At 44.1% G+C, this 20,661-nt stretch overlaps 1 protein-coding gene across 2 annotated transcripts in view; it reads left to right on the top strand.

Moving 5' to 3' along the window:
- The first annotated feature begins 1,983 nt into the window (after window positions 1-1,983).
- The window catches only part of LOC105281143 (dipeptidyl aminopeptidase-like protein 6), a 58,830-nt gene continuing 40,152 nt past the window's right edge, over window positions 1,984-20,661 (top strand). For both annotated transcript variants that reach the window (XM_011342172.3, XM_011342170.3), the window contains exon 1: window positions 1,984-2,654. The gene's annotated coding sequence lies outside the window, so the exon portion shown is untranslated. The remainder of the gene's footprint in view (window positions 2,655-20,661) is intronic.

The following is a 20,661-nucleotide window of genomic DNA, read 5'->3' as shown; positions in this document are numbered from 1 at the left end:
TAAAATATCTGGAAAAGATGTTGATTGCATACAATTTCGCACGTAGCAAAACTATTTAGAGTGTCCAAAATCACACTGTGAACATTGTATGAGTTTTAATAAGTATTACTGGTGCACGTGACTCGCAACGTGTATCCGATACCGAGTTTATCCTCGCCGCTCTATGAATTTATGGAATGAAGCAATGACGTTTATGTGCCCTGCGGGCGTCCTCGGGTGCAGGGTGCGTAAAACAACGAGACGGACACGACGAGATCACGCGAGGTATTTTACGATGTTGCGGAATTGCATTCGAGTTTCGACTTCTTTTCCACCTTGGTAAACGTGAGTCTTTAGACAATGGTCTGTTATACAGAATGGTCTTTTTATAGGGGGTAATATAAAGGAATTTAATGATATTTCTCTAGTTTATTTTTTCTTACAGATTTAACAAGAAATACGAACGTTTATTTATGTGTAGTTTAATTAAATTGCTTTTTCTACTTAAGACAAGATTATTATGTAAAATGTATTTATTTTTAATAATGTTTATAATAATGGTTATAATAGCATAATTAATAGTGTTTAGATAGAAAGTGTGTGTATATTTTGGTAAATAAAAATGATAAAAGTTTTAAAAAGTGAGCATATAATTTACATTCGTAATACAATAAATTAACAGTATATATATTTGCAGAATATATTGCATCTAATATTCTTAAAATATGCGATTATGTATGTTTTTATATTTTTATATTTTTATTATATTTCTTAAGCCTCCTTGAGGAACTTGAATTACATTTTTTTTTTATATATTTTTGATATCCTATCGTAAATTATTAGAAATTTATCGCCAATCTCCATATTTTCTTTTCAGAGAATACATAAAAGTCTGAACGTCTATATCTTGCGCGTCTTTAGGAACGTGACATAAGTCTTCGGTGCCCAGTCTCTACGTCAGACAGAATGGAGAGATGATGCACCCCCCAATGATACAGGGTTGATTTTCGCGGTGGAACGCGGCAGATGTAAAGAACGCAAGACCGCGGCGCTGTTGGAAGAGTGGAGGGGAGTGCGTCGGGTAAACGAAAGGGATGAAACTCAGGGTGTGGGGATGTGGATGGAAGAAGGATAGGGAATCCTGAAGGGAGAGAGGCGGAATCGCGCGTAGCTGGTGGGAGTCGATGGAAGGTGAAAGGGAAGGATAGACAGAACAACCGCGAAGGGAGGGATAAAGGGATGTGCAGGTTGGGAGAGGACGTACGACAATCAAAACAAGGGAGGAAGTGAGGACGAGAGAGGTCCCGAGGGGAAGGATGTATTTGGTAGCAGGAAAGGGAACAAACAAGGGAAAGCGAGAAAGCAACAGTGGTTAAAAAACGATGTAGATACCAACTGAGAGAGTGAGACAGAGCAAAGGCGAGAATTTGGAGGAATTGGTGGGGGAGTTGAAAGTAAAATGGAAAGAGACGATAAGCGCGCGAAAACGATGGTGTCGGAAAAACGAAATTTCAGAGACGACAAGGAGAATACGCGAAAAGACAAGAAAAACGAGATCTCGAGGGATACACGGGCAAATTAGAGACAGTACATAAAGGGAGGAACGAAACAGGTCGGATAGAACAGAAAGAGAGGTACTCACGTGACGACAGTGAGAACGGCGAACAGGCGACAGTGCGAAAGGGATGGCAGATAAATTTCCGAAAACTACGGTAGAGTAGATTTAAATTGCGAGAGGGATGGTGTACATACGCGTTACAGGGGGAAGGAAAGAGGGAGCTTGTGAAACACACGCTGGGAGAGGGTTCTCCAAATTCACCAACCAACGCGCGCGGGCACAAGCGCGAGAGAAAGATCGCGCGAGAAACTGCGTGGGAAAAGGAGAGCGATTCGCGGCGGGGGTGAAAGAGCATTACAGAGACGGGAAGCAGGAGAGAGACGGGTGGAGCAAGAGCGAGATGGAAGGAGGAGAGCGAGGAAGAGGGAGTACCAGGAGGCCGAGGCTGCGGCGTAGCCTCAGTGCCGGCGCAGTGGCCGGGCCATCGTGTCCTGTGCCCAGGTCTCCGTGCTCTCCTCTCTCCGTCTCTGATCCTGTCGACAGTCATACGGACTCCGCACGGTATCGTCGTTATTCCCGTCGTCGTCGTCGTCGTCGTCGTCATCATCGCCGTTACGCTTCCCGATCGCGAGTTCCCTTGTACGTGGTGCTTCACCACGTCCTGCCGACTTTCTCTCCCTCTCTTCCTCTTTCGCGGTCCTTGTCGAGTCGACGATCGAACGAATCGCGCTGCGTCCGCGTCCTCGATGAGAGCCGGCGCGGCGCGACGTGGTGCGACGACACCCGGTGAGGTCCCCATCTCGGAAGACGCGGCCTGACTTCCTGGTGCGGGGGTGCTAACGCTGTTATTCGCATCGCTGGCGAATGGTACGCGGAGTGCGCGGCTACGAGAGAGCGAAGCAGAGGTTGTGAACTGCCGACGATAACGGCAATACGGTTTATCCGGAATTAGTGACGAACGGAGGACACCCTTCGCCGGGCAACAGCGGCCAGGAGGATCGAGGTGAAGAGGTGGGAGCCATGCCGCCCGGGCGAGCTTCCCTCGAGGCAGCCAGCAGGATCCAGCTACCTTCTTCCTGTCCTTCGAGGCTACCGGCTTGTGCTCGTTTTTGTTGAGGTAAGCAGCAGTAATAGTGACTAGTCCTTATACTCTTACGGGACGAGAACGCAGGATCGACGCGCTCGAAATCGTAGTGTCTCTCTTCGCCCTGCTCGAGGGATCGGGAGTGCGATTTCCGGATGAACGCAGGCTAAACTGCGTGCATGGAATCAGCACTCGAATACAAGGATCGGTTTACTTGGGGGCAAAAGACTCGGTGAATATTTCGCGGTTGAGAATGGCGTCGAATCATACGTAGTTTAGAAATTTTTTATATTCTGTGTACGCGTTTCCATCCCTCTTGGAATATAGCTCTTAGCAGTAATAACATTCATCGAGCTGACGACACGTAACTCAGGAAAATGCTTCGGAAATATAAATAAAAGACAATTTCTACTTGGCAATGACATGAATATTCAGCGAAAAACTATTCTATCATCAGTGAAGATTTCGTTAAATTATTAATAATACTTCGAAATACTTTATTCCTCACATTTCTTAAAAGAGAACGAGAGAAAATGCGCAATCTAAATTTATTAGTCGCTCTACAAACCTATAAATTTATTTAATAATTAATCAGTTCCTTGATCTTTAGTTGCAATTATTCGTGAGAGAACTCGATTTCTCAGCTGCAGATTCCGCGCGACTGCTGATTGGAAGACGCGTTTCGCTCTCTTCGCCATGATAAAAGTCAAGAGGATTACTTTGAAACTTAGTCTCAACGTCGCGACTCAGGAATCGTTTGATGAATTATATTCTCCCAATATATTCCCATCCGATTATGCAAGGTGAAATCGTAAAGTCGGTGGACTTTCCAATCTCATTTCTCCGTGCTTTTTCAGAACTCTTTTTTTTCTTCTAAAAATTTTCCCAAAACGTGCAATCCATTTAATAATCTCTGGATGATATGTTCCCTGTAATCTTTTCCGATCACAAATCATGCGTCTTGCATGAAGCAAAATCGAACTCTGCCTTGACAAGCACGATTTTTCAGCTTGTGCAAGTAACGATAGCACGTTCTTGAAGACAACCATTTGTCGCTTCTTGTCAGTCTGGAGATGTGACGCGTCGACGAAAACTATCGGCTTCCTGTTGCTTTATGGTTTATTGTTAGATGATACGAAATTTCGACTGTACTCTTGGACGTTATCTTCTGGTGAAGACATCCGGTGACCTGATACCGCGAACTTTAGCGTGATTCCTCCCCCCCCCCCCCTCCTGTTCGCACGGAATCACACGGAAATAGTCGGTGATCTTGTTAGTCTCTAATTTCGCAAGAATTCAAATTGCTGAAGTTCAGACAAACAAGCTTATTCTTGCGTGAGCTAGTCCGCGAGAAAGTATCGCAACATTTTATTTCAGGATTTCATATAATATAATACTATGCAATCAACTGCATTTTCTGTACTTGACAAATGGAGGAATTCTATTAATAATCGCAGTTTACATCTTTTTCCGGACATAATAATTAATAAAAAGGATCAGTTTTTAAACGTAGTAATTACATGGTCGTGCATATGTAAATTAAAAGCTTGCCTAATGAAATCTTTTTATTATATATAGTACGTTTGTCGTGAAATTTGACGCTGGCTGTTCGACGCATGCATCTCGACGCGATGCTTTTGCAGCGACGAACGCTGCATTAATTACGTGGAAATCCAAACATGATGTAGCGCACAATGTGCGCGGACGTGGACGCCAACCATCCTATTATTACCGTATGCTCTAGGAATTTTGGCCGGTACACCGAGGTTTCGATGTCGATGAATCTCTGCCGACAGAATAGATATCTGTTACGAGAGCGTATTCATACAGTCTCGTATCTGTGGCACCGTGAGAAATGACCATGTTAATTAACGTATTTTTCCAAGCACGTTCACATGTTCTACGAGACGAAATAAATATTCGCGAAATGCATTCCTAAAAAATCCTGCTGCGTTGGGGATTTAGCATTACTGAAAAATTATGGGAATATCATGGGAAGAAGTAAAGTACAAGATAGGTCTCTGAATAAAAAGAAATTTATCATTAGATACAATGACAGAGTCGATTTTATATCGCATATCTTCGGCAAGAAAATATTTCATCCCATGCCGTTCATTTCCGTCTGCAATTCGCTCGCTTTCCACTGCGATACTCGAGATGAAACATCTTGCAAATTCAGGAATAATACTTATCGAGGTGAGACACATTTAAGACAGCTTGAGGCACAAGATAGAAAAAGCCTGGGAGTCGTTGGAACACGCGACTCCCAAGAGAGCACAACAGTAGGCTCGTTTCTTTCTTCTCGCGTCCATTCAAGACAATGCAAAGTAAGATGACTGCGCTCGTAAAATCTCTGCAGTTTGTTTGCACCCTGGGAACAAAAGCTGGAGTAACGATGATCGGTGCTACGTAATATTTATCGTTGATTTCATGAATCTTCACATTCTCGATTTCCCGCGCATTGCAACATGCAATTCTTTCAATATTTGACCTCTCGTCTGACACAGATCTAAAAGCATATGCATTAAAAGCGTCCATAATGAGCGTATCAAACCCACACGTGACGATGACATCCAATAATTACGTTACGTGCAAGTAACTAATTAAACTAGTTGAGTTATGGTGCCACCTTACACTGGAAATTGCCAGATAATCGAGTGACACGAGTTTTCAACTTTGGTGACCGCGAGCGACTGACAAAGTTACTCTCGTATCGGACATCGAATCGGAATGTCGAAATTCGACACTATCGCGGCACGAGCCATAATTTCTCGCGGCGACGCGCTAATTTCCTTTAATAAAATCGTTTTCGTGAATTCGGCTGTTTCTAGTGGTAACGTATGGTCGGTCATACGTGCATTTCCGGTTTACACATGTATTAATTTCCTATCGTAAGTTTCTAATCTTTCGATTTCATCTGTATAAAGGCTAACATGGAAACAAATCGTTCATCTCGTTCTCACATCGGAGCTATTTAGCTTTGTGCTTAATACATCGACGCTAATTTAATTGAAAAAGAAGAAAACACAGCGAATAGAGACTGCTACACCGCTGGTACTACGCGTTACAAAAATATCTCGGTACTAGGAAAGTTAAATCTGCACGTATTTTCGCACAGGCGACGGTCTGGGACACTGGACTCCGCGCACTCGATCCGGACGCAGATATTGTGAGTGCCAACATGAGGAAATCATTAATTTCAATTTTGCGAGTCAATGTACTCGCGCGATTCAACCAAGTTAGCCACTGCTTCCGTCGCAAAGTAGGCCAGCCGGCCAAATTAGAATTTGAGAAAGTTAAGGGTGGCGCGCGAACGCGCCGAGGAATAGGAATTTTGACTCTATCGCTATTCGGAGATAATTGGAGTTTTTTTTCCTTCTCCTAATTTTAAATTCACCGTGGGATGCGGGATTTCTGCGAAATATTAGGATGCCGTCCCGGAATACCAAAACGACCACGAGTATCGCAAACCACAAACCGCGAATCACAAACGATAATAATTTATAGCCGCGTGAAATTGCGTCTCGGTAAGGGACCACTGCGATCGATCTGATCAAATTCTTTCATTTTTTGAATCAGAGATCGTCGAAGCTCCCGAGAGTGCACAGGATCGTGAATTGTCCGGAGGAGAATTTCCAGAGTCCCCTCGTATGGAACTCTCTCGCAACTGACAATGTGCGCGCTCAGAAGCGTTACTCTCGCGATAATTTTATTTAATAATCTGACTTTCGCGGATTTCGACTTTTCTTCCCGCATCCGATATAACTTTAGTGCGGAGGCGCATTTCTGACGTTTCGGATATCTGACTTCCTTCCTTTTTTTCGTTTTTTTTTCTTTTTTTTTTATATCAGCGCAGCTTCCGTGTTCGATATCGGATACGGCTGGAATACTAACGGCGTTATCGATAACAGAGAAAACGGATATTTCCAGATCTTCGAGCACGAAACAGAGGCAGAAAGCGAGAAAGTATCCAGAGTCAGACGTCGTGATAAAGCTGCATCTTGAAAATCACTCATACAACGCTCAATAACGGTCGCTCATTTCACGTTGATCAATGCGGCATAGCAATGCTGCTTAATTATCGATTATTTACTGCAATTTGCCGCGGCATATGCGCGCACCAACGGTTTCTCATATAATTCGGACGTACTTAAAATAATACTGATCAGACGCCGTTATCGGCAATTATCCTTTTACGATCAAAAGCCAGATATTCCGAACGGCTTTAATTGACGATATCGACGCTGAAACTGTTCGTTTATCATAATGAACGCCAGACACCCAGCATGCTACGCTGAAAGACAATTTATTAGCGCCCGTTCGTTCGTTTATTATTCACCTGCATTATTATTCGCGCGCTTAGGCGAATTATGTTGTGATGCTTTACGCGTTGCATTACGGTGTTTTCTCGTGCGACGATCTCCGGATTACATCTCGCACGTCTTTGGATTACATCGCGACTGTTCGTCGTGCGATGTAATAAATTCCAAAGTATAATTGTGCATTAAGCCGCGAATATCTCGGTGCATGTTAGAAGGAATTAATCTAGTCCATTATTGTGTGTTGGAATGTAAAATAGCCGGAGAAATATGACATCCTTTTGCACGTTTGCGAAATGCAATGGGATGCAAACGCTTTCGTTCATCTAGCTGCGATACCTTAATACGCGGCGCTTTGTAAAAGATAAAGCTATTATAGAAAAGTGAAATAAAAAATTATATGCCTGCGCTGTTCTCCCACGTGGACGCACGAGTGGAGAAACGTATCAGAAATGCAATAATTCCACGAAAAATCGGTATCGAGAGCTCGCGTTTCTCGGCCCCAACAATCAAATAAACCACACCCCCTAAGCGTGGTTAACTAATTAATCGCGTTAACTCGCGCTAGCAGTCGCTAACACACGAACGGCTAAAACACCATTTGTGTCGACGTCGTTCGGGTTCGCCGTAGTTAATAAAGTAAGTAAAAACTGGAGGACCGTTTGCGGGGGCAAGTTGCACACGCGCGCACACACATATATACACACGTGCAAGAACGCGCGCGCACATATACAGGACAAACACCAAGTTCGTTCGAATAAAGTCGAGTTTTCGTCCGCAGGAAACGAGCGTTTGCACTCTCTGCCGCGAAACGAAAATGATAAATTATTGCCCTTACTAGCGTTGCTTCTTTGACAGTGCCGAGCAAGCTGCCGGAAGTAAGCGAAGGGGCGGACGAGCGAACCCAGCGTTTAGCACTTTCGTCAAACTTGCTTGCTTGCTGGCTGGCAGGAAACTGGTAGAAGAATATCTCACGATTCCTGATTCACCCTCTGTCGCCAGGTGAATTTACGCGAAATCAAATGAACGTGTCGAATAATGGCCGACGTTTGTTCCTGAGGAGAGAGATGCCCTCATTTCTCATTTCTCGTGTATCGCGTCGCATTCGCCCGCTGTTGCGCGATTCCGCACCGAGTATGCGAATTAATTACATTTCGCAGTCGTCGAGCGTCCCTTCTCGCGTGCCCGACTCGTTTCCGGAGCAAACGAACTTACCCAGCTGCACGCGGGTGGAAGTTTTCGTCGTCGCAACAACTCCGAGACCTTATCCATGGAGAGGGATCCATGGAAATTCGAAGTTGCACATTCTTCGCGAGATTCCCGAAAACTCCAGGATCTGCTTGAGCGAATCTCGCTTCTCGGGCCGCTTCCGATTTCGTAGGGGGAGAGGAAAAAAGGAAGAAAATACGAAAAGAGAAACAAAAGCGACGGCCAACAAAGCGTCGCGCCGGCGTAGCGAAGGTGGCTTTGTTCGCGGTGGAATCTCGCACTGAATGCAGGAGGATGCGCCGGGAGCGCTCGCCGGTAAATGAATTCTGCTGATGACACGATGGTTTCATCGCGTATATGTTCAGCCGAACAAGGGATTAATATCCCGTCGCTTGCACGCGGTTTCAGCGCGTGTTGCGTGCGAACGTGTCGTTGCGCTCGCTGTCGCTCGACGATTTATTCGTCGAAGTGCAACGCGAGCAACGCGATCCCCAGCAATCCCGTGGCTCTATCGCGATTTGGCGATCAAATGGAGAAGAATAAAGTAATACACTAATAAATTCGTCGTGCGGCGGGGAATGCCAGAAGATAAAGTATCATGTCGCACACATACACACACATATATACATTCATACGCGGCGCACGCTCATCCCTTTCAGCAAGAAATTCCAGTTTACCAGTGTTTACCCTCCAGCGAAATCGCTCCTCGCCGATACCGATCCTTGTTGACACGCTCGCAAGGCGACGACGCGCTTCAATGCCGGAAATCATTTTCTCTGCGGAATAGCGGCAATCTAGAAAGCAACCGCCCGTCCCGATCGATCCGTCTGGCAGTTTCATCCCAGCCACGGAAAGGATTCCGGATGTCCATTCGATGTCCTGACAATTGCTTTCGCTCCGTCATGCGTGCACTCATCTTTGCTGTTTCTTGTGCTACAGCTGGATACATGATTGAATGATGCTTTTTGACTTTGTAGTTGCTCAACTCGAGCTGTGCACGACGATGCAGATTCCAGCATCCGCAGTGCTGCGGTCCATGCGACTAAATAATAATTGTACGTCCTAGCGTAAGAGTAGTCACGCGGGATTAATTACAGGTATTTATAATTGAGGACAGGAGAGACTTTATCGTCCCATCGCGATTCTGACACGGCTCCTGTTGTATGTCCATGGTGTCTATGGTCGCAAACTGGCCAGGGCGACCGCAAATCCCATTGCATGTCTCCGTCTTGACATCCTTGTGCTCGCGCCGTCGTGTACTTATCTCGTTTAATATCTTCTGGAGAACGCTTGAGCGCCCGTTTAATAGGATTAATAAGATTTTAGGCCACGAAGAGTGGGTACTTTTACGCGACATATCGCGAGATGTAATCTCATTTAGCTCAATGTAATGGACTCCAATTATAGTCGCGCCGGGTTGTGAAATGAAATAATTCGATGAAACTAATAAAATAAATAAATCGATGAACTAATTCTAAATAAGAGTATTGCAAATTCGCAATTCAATTTGTTGCTGATGTTACTATTTTGTTCTTCTTCTTGTATTCTTCATAAAGTGTTTATTACAGATAGTCTGCAAAAAAGCTCTCATTATTGTACTAAAATAAAATATTTATACAATAAAATATTTTATTTGTGTACTAAAAATCTGTTTGTTGTTAAATGTTTAGTGTAAAGCTTGGTCTTCAGAAATTATAATACCAGAGCTACGTAATCTTTCCAATCTGAGGAAGATAGCAGGACATATAAAGATTTTTTCGAGCAAATGGCTGGAGCATCGAGACTTCTCCGATTTCCGGATGCTGGGCGTTCCTTTCCGCCTGCCGCATTTTATCTCTCGTTCTGTTCCTAATTTTCTTTCGAGAGAATATCAAGGTGAAGAGGGAAGTCCCGAAGATAAGGCACGTAGCCGTTAATTTTCCGGAAACACGTGCCCGCGGCCGTCGACAAAGCCGGAGGCGCGGAGGAATCTGCCGGCATATCGCCAGTTTTCCCCCATAGAACTCATATACCGTTATAATTTATTGCTATTTTAGCGAGCAACCCTGTGACTCATTTCAGCACGGAACGGGACAGAATAAAGTATTTTAATGATACAGAAAATTTTTGATGACGATCTTTCAATTATCAGCCACCAAATTCTGTGCCTTAATTTCATAAATTCCCCGGGTACTATTTATTATTCACATTCCTTAAATTACTTTTGTTTTTCTGCCATTAACAAAATCACATTTCTCAATAATCTTGCATCTTCCTTCAATAATTCTGCAAAATTGACGAATAGAAAACACTTAATATCACATATTATTATATGTAAAATTTTTATTTCCTTGTATCCGTAAAGAAAAGAGATGAGTCTGAAATATTAAGAAATTATTTTACTTTGTACTGCAAGAACTTCCGCCGGAATAATAACGTTGTTATTATTTCTTCACACTGCAATATTATCAGTCACAACTTTAGCATTTCCATTTTCTCGTATATGCACGAAGCCCGAATCCCATTTCGATTATCTTTTCTCCAACCACACGCCTTATCGAGAAAAACACACTTTACTTTCTCATTACATAATAAGCTCCGCATTCCACTCTCATACACCCACACACATGCATGCATGTTAAAATGATGTCGGGTGCCGCTTATCGTTGCGTAAGCTTGTCTGAACAACCGCCAGGGTCAAAGTAGGAAACCCCCAGGCGCATTATTCCGAATTAATCTCGAGTGATTAACATTCATGACGCGAATTAGCCGGTCGTATTGCCGCGTATTCGCGGACAGGCCGTGTCGAGACTCACTGACTACTCCCGACAACGTTTCCGAATAATTAGTAGTCCGCCCGCTTGAACGGCGACGCGCTTCCGCGACAGGGGTGGAAAGGGACGACGTGGTTAAGATGTCGGGCGGTAGAAACGAGAATTCGGAGCGTCTGCTCCCGCACATCCATCGCTAATTCGATATTTCTCCGAATACCGAAGTTTCGGGGCGCCTCTAACGTCGTCCTGGATGCGGGCCACGTTAAACTCGCCACCGACGACGACAACGGCGACGTCGCTGCCACCCCGAAACGTTTCATTTGGCCTTCGAGGTTTTCCTAAGGATTGTTCGCTCTGAACATCGCATTTCTTCCCTGCGTGCATACATACACGTGCATCGTGCAGTCAACTGGCACGGACGCAGCAGTATCGATCGTATGCGTAGTGCTCTCGCTGCATTGCAATATTGTAGCGGATTATTCGGACATGATTCAATCGGATTCCCCGCATGCGGTTCTGACGGAAATTTCATTTAATTTCGTTACCATCCGAAGGAGGTCGTAATAGCATTTAAGAGCTGACAAAAGATGACATCCTCATCTTTTATTATCAGCACGGGGATAATAAAATTATCTCGGAAGAGCATTAACCGACGTTTTGTACAAAAATGCGAAAGGAACGGCTCATTCAATGCACAAAGTCGTTTTGCCATTTAATGCAAAACTCATGAAAGCGCTTCGAGCGGCCACGAGACGAATTGTTCGAGAGAGAACCTCGAATCGAATTGACTCCTCAGCATGTTAAGGGGAAATGTATTCATGCAGGACAATTCCCGATGCGGAGCTGCGATCCCGTGGTGAATTCTTCGGCGGTTTTCGGAGGCTGTATTAGCATACAGCCTGGCTTCTTACGAGATTGGTTGGGGTAGTGGCGACGTGATGGTTAAAAACACCTTTCCAGTCCGAAACAGGGCGCGGTAAAGAGAGGCCACCCCCTGCGAACATTCATTCCTTTCAAGGGCTTTCCGATGTATACTGAAACTTTTGCGGACACAGAGAATTTTGCGAGACGTGGACGAGAAAGCACGGCACTTTAATACGCAAAAGAGCGGCATCATTTCTTTTTAAAGATCAGACGTTGTAATGTTACTGGTGCGTGCCGCCGTGCGTATTGTTTTGACAAAATCTTCGGGCAAAAATATTTGTTTTGTAAATAGTATTCCGCTGCAGCGATGTGTATGTGCATTAACGTATGCAATAGATTAATATTTATGCACCGCCGTGGTTTTCAAGTGCCGCCAGGCACGTAGCCAAGAAAAATACGGCGTGTTGCGCGATTTTTAATCATCACGTGTGCACGCGAATGAATGGTCTCCAGAGAGAATCAATTACATACAAAATTGGCGGTTTCTATGGTTTCTCAGGTTCACATTTGCGTGCGATTTGTATGATTCGTTTAATTAATGCAGAATCACAGAAACGTTGATTCGCGGAATGTATGAACTTGCCGAACGTGAGGTAAATAAAAAGTCTGGACAATCGCAATATTATTAATTTAATTTAGTCAGAAACGCGGCCTTTCTCTCACAGCAAACACAATCTGAGTATTCTTAACGGTACGTTGCACTAAAAATATTTATACAACGTGTTCTTTCATATTGCTCTCCCGTTATTCGTTACTTGCCGCGGAAAATGGAATTGCGTTTTCGACGGGAAACTACATTTGCGCATTACGGAGCACCCGAAACCCGAGGGTCAAATAAACGACGGCGTTTTATAGAGGTAACGTTAAAACATTTCGCCTACACGGAGATTTTTCGATATTTATTCCTGCGCGCGGGCGACTCAGCATTCGTCTCGGTGCATAAATATCTAATATTTGCGACTTTCGACTTTCGATGTGACGGTGATGAAATACCTCGACGCGGGAAAGCAACGCGAGCACCTGTGGCATCCGCTGCGATACGCAAGGACAAACTCGTTAAACTCGCGCGAAGTGTTCTCTCGTTCTTAACTATTTTCTGATTCGCTCACACAATTGTTGTACATAAAGTCGTGCAATAGCGTCACGTGTCTCTTCCAGAGAACTTTCATCAGAGAACTTCCTAAAGCAGAAACACGATTACGTCATTTCGTGTGATCGCAGAAAGAAAGCATGGATTCAGTAGTCATCAGCTCGGCTGTTTCTCGGCGCATTTAGATGAAGGGATTAATTTCAGAAGTTGTTTGCGTATTCCTCATCTGAATACGAGCGGACGTGGCTTGCGACACATGGTACCGACCTTTGCTTTTCTCCTCTTCGTCCTCCTTCCTGTCGACGCTCGGCTTGGACATCCCTCGAGCGCATGGCCTGGTCAGCTAATTGTAGTTCTGTCGCCAATCTACGTGTTAATCAGAAGCAGTTGCGACATCGCGAACGTACAATAAATTTTCGCGAGGTAAATGCTGCATCGTTATTATTACCGTGTTTGCACTTCTGATAAACGGATAATCTGCTAATCGGCATAGTTAAATAACAAATGATTGCACATACAAGAGAAGCAATGAGCCGAGGATCTCCTTCGATAGTTCGCGCACCGAATAAACTCCCGGCACCTTATTCTAACGGACTTCAACTGTGCCTGAGAAACTTTAGTTGGCAAAATACGCCCTCGGCTAAGCTATTACCAGCACGTTAGTGGGGAGAAACAATTACGTTACTCTATTTGGCTGCTGAGCTTGGCTATGATGGGTTTATATTGTCGGCTCCTCTCGTTCCTCATCAATAGCGACCTGATTAAAAAGCTCCACGTGACGCAAAGCAAACGCACGAGGTTTTATTTTGCACAACTTTCCTTTTATCTAACTTTTCACGCGTGAGAGTATTTGACAAACAGGTGCAGAAATCGCGATTTTTCATTAAAACTTGCGAAACATCACCCGTCTAGATTCAACAGTCATCATCTTCGCACGATGCTGTCTTATAAGCACACTGTGACTTACTCGATTAAACTTAGAAAAGGTTGTGTTTCAGACTGCGTGCACTTGCGCTTCTGATGGCTTTTAGATGTTTCAACGTATTGTAATTCAAATAAGAGACGCGCAACTTTTATATGCGCTCAATTTTACATTAAGGACTTCAAACAGCCTTTCACAGAGTTAACTCGAGCTGAAACTAATTTCCTTGGAAAGCTCCCTTCATGAAAGGATTTGCTTCGTGGCACGTTCCGTGCGCGTTGTCGGGGAAAACGCTTCCCGGGACTGCTCCGGGTGAAAATCGCACGTTATACCGGCCAATAACCACGCGTTTGCACAACGAAAACGAGATGCAAGCGGTATCGCGTGCGCGATGGCAAATCGTTAGAATGAGCGCGGCATTCAATGTTATCTCACATATTTAAAGAGTGAGAGAGGAGGAGGAGAGAGAGATAGAAAGAGAGCGGATGTGGCCGTCTCTGGGATTCCGTGCGAGCTTTCGGCAAACAAACCTCGATCGATCCTTTCGGAGTCCTCATTTCCGGTTCCGCGTTAAATTCATGGCGAAGTGAAATCTCCGATCACGAAAAAAGATGCCCGGCATGTATAGGCGTCAGGGTAGCTTGTTGGAGTCGCGGTATACACCAAGAGGGAACCAATTGCGGCGTTAGTCGATAATGCCGAAAGCTACTCTCGGCTTCCATTAACACAGGAATTCATTAATCTTTCGCTTCAAGCGAACTGCCGCATTTTTGGTGAAAGTTCCCAAAGTTGGCGCAGGACTGTACCCTTCCACTTTCACGTGAAAAATATAGATCCAAGTGCATTGATCTAAGTGAGGATAATGAAGATACACACAGATAGGCATCGTGCGAAGAATAGATTTCGATCCAATTCCTCTTTTCGCAGAGGTTTCCGCGGACGAGTCTTGATCACGAAGTTGTGATCCACCGAGAAGCCGCAAATGTTACATTCGCACTCGTAGATGATTAAATAGGATTCGCGTGTACAAGTGATACATTTAGACTGGCGATGCAAATGCACATTACTCGGTTATTTACTCCTCTATTCTAGCTGGGTCTCGCGCGAGTCCGTACTTGTGTGTTAATGCAGAAAGCTTGCCGCAGTCCAGGAGTACTCACCCTTTCACTAACCCCGATAAAGTGGCAACGTGCGCGACAGCCAAGATGAGCGACGTGTCACCGATGAGAAATACCTTTCATTCGATACATCCTCCGATTCGATTAATCGCACGTCCCGTGCGCGTACGTTTGAATTAAATCAGTGGATCGAGCTGTGCGCGAGCGGTGACCTGTAGCCGGCGAATATTACGCGAATTTGGAGCGAGAAAAGACTCGGTAAGCCGATTACACGGGGTCGAAAGACGCGGAGTGAATGTTGAGTGAATCATTATAGCGAATGTACCTTCGCGCCCTCGATGGAAATACAATGTTGGTGGCACACGTGTCGCCACTGGCCATGGAAATCAATGTCTGGAAATGCACAAATAAGATTCGTCCGCCACGCTGACCTTCTCCGCGCTTTTCCTTCGTTTTCGATCTTTGGAGGCCGAGTGCTCCGGTAAGCCGTACCTCGACTTCGAAATCTGAGTGCTACTTGGAATTTCTATCCATGAGAAAACACGGTGAGATAGCATTATAAGAATTAAATAAATGGAATAGTTCTGTAGTAATGTATATTACGTGTTCGTTTCAGGAAAAGAAAAGAACATGCTGGGGATAAAAGATAAAGCTTCTCAGGATTTAAACGGCTAACTGCTTCCTCTCGAATATATACGGCAGAAATGATGCCAAGAATGTGTATCTTTTTATATTTATATAATATAAAAATTAATATAGAATTTTATAAAACGTAATATAAAAATATACTATAAAGTTTTATATTTATATAAACATTGTAATCATCTGATAGAAGAATTTGATGACTATTCAATAGAGATTGGTATGATGATGAACAAAAATGAATACATGCCAGTTGCTAAAGAAAAAAACCATTAGTAATTACCAGAGGAAGTTAAAAAGGATGGATAGCCGTACCAATACGACCGCAGTTTCTCGTTTCGTGTTTTTCCTCTCCTCTTCGTTTGGGAAATACTCCAATCAGCAACAGATAATTAGATAGTATGTTTTACGAGTGCGTTTCAGCGCGGATTTTTAACATAAGTTTTGCTAATTCCTTCTTCTGACTGTATACAGATTGATGCATAAAAGATCATTTTTTGTAAAAGAGTTCTTTGTACTATGTCTCAAGTTAATTGGACAGCTTGTACACGAGAGAGAACCAGTTTTAATTACTTTCAAGTATTTTTCTGAAAACACCGCAATCTTTGCGAGAAAGACGAGCACGAATAGAAAACAATACAAAATGCACGTAATTAAAATTAAAGCAGATATATACATCTATTGAGTTGTAACATATAGGTATTCATTATAAAATAGACTAAACAAATAGGACGAATATATATTACAACCCGATATAAAAATTCTGCTCAATAGATCAATACAATGAGACCATGACGAGAACATTCTACAGTTCTTTTCTCTCATCGGAAGATGATCGTTGATGATTTTCACGAGGTGCATGCGGCATAAGAATGAGAGCGAGATACGCGAATGAAGAACGTCGATAAAGGTGAACGGGAACAGGAGAGAACAGAGCAAATAGACTGAAAAGCCGTTGAAGAAAGGTGAGAAGCCCGGCATGGAAATATAACTCAGCCTCATTCTTATTCTATCCCGAATAAAACGTATTTCTACATTGAAATAGTAGCGACGGTCGCAATTTCGCAGACTGCTTTTTTTCATTCGCCGCGCGTTCATAAGACGCACGTTCATAATAAAACGTTTGCAACGGCGAATATCGCAAGCTGTGTATACGTACACGCAAGCTTGTAAGCAAGAAGAAAATGAAGAAAGAAAGATAGAGAAAATAAGCCCTATGCAGCATCATGTCGGGAAATACGGATTTTTAGTTGCGTCAATCTGCGTCAGAACGTGTTTTCCTCCCTCTGTACGTGTTCCGCAAGAGCGTCGTTTCATCTGCTCGTGATTCATCTCTGAAAACGTTCGTCAATCTCGTAAGCACGAGCTGATTCGTAAAACAAATAACGTAAGACGGTCATTCGCTTTACAAACCTAACCATCGCCAATCCTCGAAGATCGACATAGATCAAAAACCTGATACGATGACGCGCAGATATCTTCGGGGATCACGTTGACGCTGCAGATATATTCACCAATACCGACACCCGTGAGACCGGTCTACGATGAGAGAAGGACGAAACCGACGCGGAAGGGATCCTACCTACGTGACGTAAATGTACAATCATGTGCTGCGTGTGACAGGAGCCGACGGCGAGGACATCGGCGAACGTTTTGTTTCACGGGGATATTTCGTTATCTAACGGCTGCCGAGAACAGGTCGCAGCTCTTGGTCCCATGACCCGCGGCTACTTCGCTCTCGATTTTTATTAGGACAATAAAGAGGCGGTTATCGGGACTATCTGACCTTTAATTAAAACTGCCTGAAAAATATCGTGCTCTCCATTCGCGAGCCTCCACCTCGAACAAGTCTGCTGGAGAAGCGAGGACCTATATCCTTTTCTCTCGTTCTTCCGTTCGTGATCGTTATAAAGCTTATCTCTCATCATTGAGGAAAAGATTGACAGTGAGAGATCGTCGATTTTAAACCGGCGATAAACATCAATCGTCCTCATTCAGGCTCTTTCGAGGTGGCCCTTTTTCACCTCGCCTGCGGCAGTCTCGGCGGCCGAAACGACTTATCGAAGAGTCGTTACGCGATACGGAATGGGTCGCGCCGCGTAATCCGCGCTCGTCATTACGCCGGATAATATCGCCGACGGCGCGGCTGTGCGGGATACGCTGCCAGGAACATCGGGAATCAAGCCGAAATGCTCTCTTCAGTCAGTACCCGTAATACTCTTTATTAGCACTCTCGTTCTCTCACCCGTGCCTACCCGGCTTGCTTGCCATCGCGCTGAATTCGCTTTTTCATCAAGCCGCGAAAATCCGCAATTGCCGAGAGAAAAGCACCAAGAAGCCTGGCCGTGGCGTAAGCCGATTGTGTGGTCTTCACTTGTGAAAAGTTCAAAAGATCTCGTTCAGATATCCTTCGAAACAACTTTGGAATCATGTGATCTCAGCTAGAATGAAAAGAGAGGGGGGGAAAGAGAGAGAGAGAGGAAAAACTTAGATGCAATCGTTCGGATCTTTAATCGTCGCGGTAATAAATTTAATGGATACGTACGAGACGGATAAAGAATAACCGCGCTCTCATCATTAGCATTTATATAGAGGAACACGTACTGCGGAGGGTAAAGCGCGCAGACGCCACGGGTAATTAACGCGACGGGACAAAAATGCTCTCCGGATACAAGGGGGTTGATTTGTATTTCGGAGAATCATCAAAAAAGAGGGTTAAATCGCGGTTTGCCGAGCACAGCGATATCCGAATTTAACGAGCTTAACAACGCCGACGTGTGCAAGACGACTGTACAATCAGCGTTTTGCACGCAACAAAGCATTGTGTGAAGGCAATGTCGCGCGTGCGAGCGTGTGCGAGCGAGTACAGTGTTCTTCGAAATTATTCGCCGGAATATTACAATGTAATTAGCGTGGTGGCATATCCTGTGCGGTCACGCGTGTAATCAGACCGATTATGCCCACTCACGTTGTGTGCTATAATTGTTTTACAGCGGTCGCTTGCCGGACTGCCAAATAATCACGGATGCAACATTTACCGCGAGCTCCGAGAATGAGACAACGGCGTTAATAACCGCTGCGAAAAATATATTTTAGGTCAAAACAAAGCTAATTTATATCATCGGAAACGAATGATTCACCAATTTTTTTTCTGCGAATAAAATGATTGCGATGCGAGACAGGTCATTGCTGATTATAAGATACAGATTGATAAATTCATGACAGATTTAATAATGAGAGGGTGTGCTCGTTCCAATTACGTTCTTTAACTTTGACCGAGATAAATGCGACGAAGCATGCTTATTCTTCATCCGCTGCGCTGTAACATTTTAATTGTACGACATTTGCATACCAAATGTTAAGTCCGCGTCGAGTCGTTAACGACCTGGAAAAATGCAGCTAGTTTGAAACATCGGTGGGGTCGAGCCGGCGAAGTGTAGAACGGGAAATATTCGGCATTCTAAACGAAGTACGAAGAAGAAAGTAGAAGAAAGGGACAGCTTTTAGTTCGGCCAGGGGTGAAACTTGAATTTCGGACTCACGCTTGGTCGACGAAATAGAGGGGATGAGCAATTGAATATTCTACCTGGAAGGATGAAGAGGAGGAAGAAGGCGCAATGGGTGGAAAGTTTCAGGAGTCGGGCCTTCGCTAGGATTGGCCCAGGTCCTCGTTCTATATTCAAGCTTCATCATCTGCATATCGAGATTTCCGTCCCAACATTGCCATCACCTTCGTGCAATCGCCACACATCGTTTGTGATGTAGGTGTAGCCCTCACGTGGACGTATGTGATACAAAAAGACGAAGGCGATCAAAGAGAGAGTTAAACAATGATCTATTTTGCATTTAGCGATCTATCACGAGGATCGCTATTTGTTTAACGAAACCAGGTCGCCAAGAGAACGTGGAAAACGTGCCCTCCGTAACGTCGATATTAATTAACTGCCAGCTACGAAAGATGTAGTTGCCAGCCTAAAGTATAACGGTGTTAAGCAATTCCACTTTTTTCCTAAAGAAGAAAAGATACTTACGGCGAGATATATGAGAAAGCTTTACGGCAGGTGTGTACATATTCCTTACCGAGGAATTATTTCCCTTCGCCAAGAAAAGCGTTGCCGTTACAGGGCTCAAAGTGGGTACACATAAGGGACACTATCCACTAAACATAAATGCGAAGTGCAATATTGAGCTACAGTAAATCATGGCATCGATGCTAAGGATATAACGCCTCGGAACGTCTTTTCCGTTCTACTTCTACTTCTTGTGACGAGAGTGTAACGCGTTATGGGACAGCTTGCTCGGAATCTCCAACAAGTTATCGACAATTTCGCGATCTCTGAAATAGATGCTATAATATAAAAGAAGAAGAGGAAAAGAAACGTATTATATCATAAATGGGACCAGATTTTCTGAAAGATAACGGAAATGATATAAGAAGAGAAGATGAAAAAGGAAAACGCAGATATGACAAGATTAATATAAAACTATAAAGGAAGATATGAGAAGAAAGATAATAAACGTTAATTGAATTTGGTTATCGAATTCCACCCTGAAAGGATACGTTTCGAATAATTCAAGTGCAGAAAGTAATGCAAATTCTATAATTCTGTAAGTAAAAAATGTGATTTAGTGAATCGCTTATCAGGCCTAACTTGATCAGCTTTGCGAGAACAAACTGCGCGGTGGAATCTTTCCAAAAAGCGGATTGGAAGGGAAGAAGAAGGCGACTGAATAAGTAAGGGGTTGGCAGATTATTCGTTTAAGAAATTTTGCATAACAGGGCGATAAGACGGTAATTAAAAAGGCGGACGTTTCCCTCGAGACGGTGCGAGATGGCTCGAATTGAATGGCTCGGGAATTGAAGGATAGGCGGGACGTTGGAACGAATAATGAAATATGTTGCGAGGGCGGAGGGTAAAAAGAGAAGATAGGAAATAGAAGATGCGTGGTCGTCCCTCTATCGATCCCTCCGGGAAACACGCACATCTCGACCGAAGGGTAGCTTCTCTTTGGGACACGGGGAGGGTGAGGAGGGCATAAATCCGGCTTCTCGAAACGATACT

The sequence above is a fragment of the Ooceraea biroi genome, chromosome 5, assembly GCF_003672135.1.
Source record: "Ooceraea biroi isolate clonal line C1 chromosome 5, Obir_v5.4, whole genome shotgun sequence".
Taxonomy (NCBI): Eukaryota; Metazoa; Arthropoda; class Insecta; order Hymenoptera; family Formicidae; genus Ooceraea; species Ooceraea biroi.
This window is presented reverse-complemented; position numbering and strand designations above follow the sequence as displayed.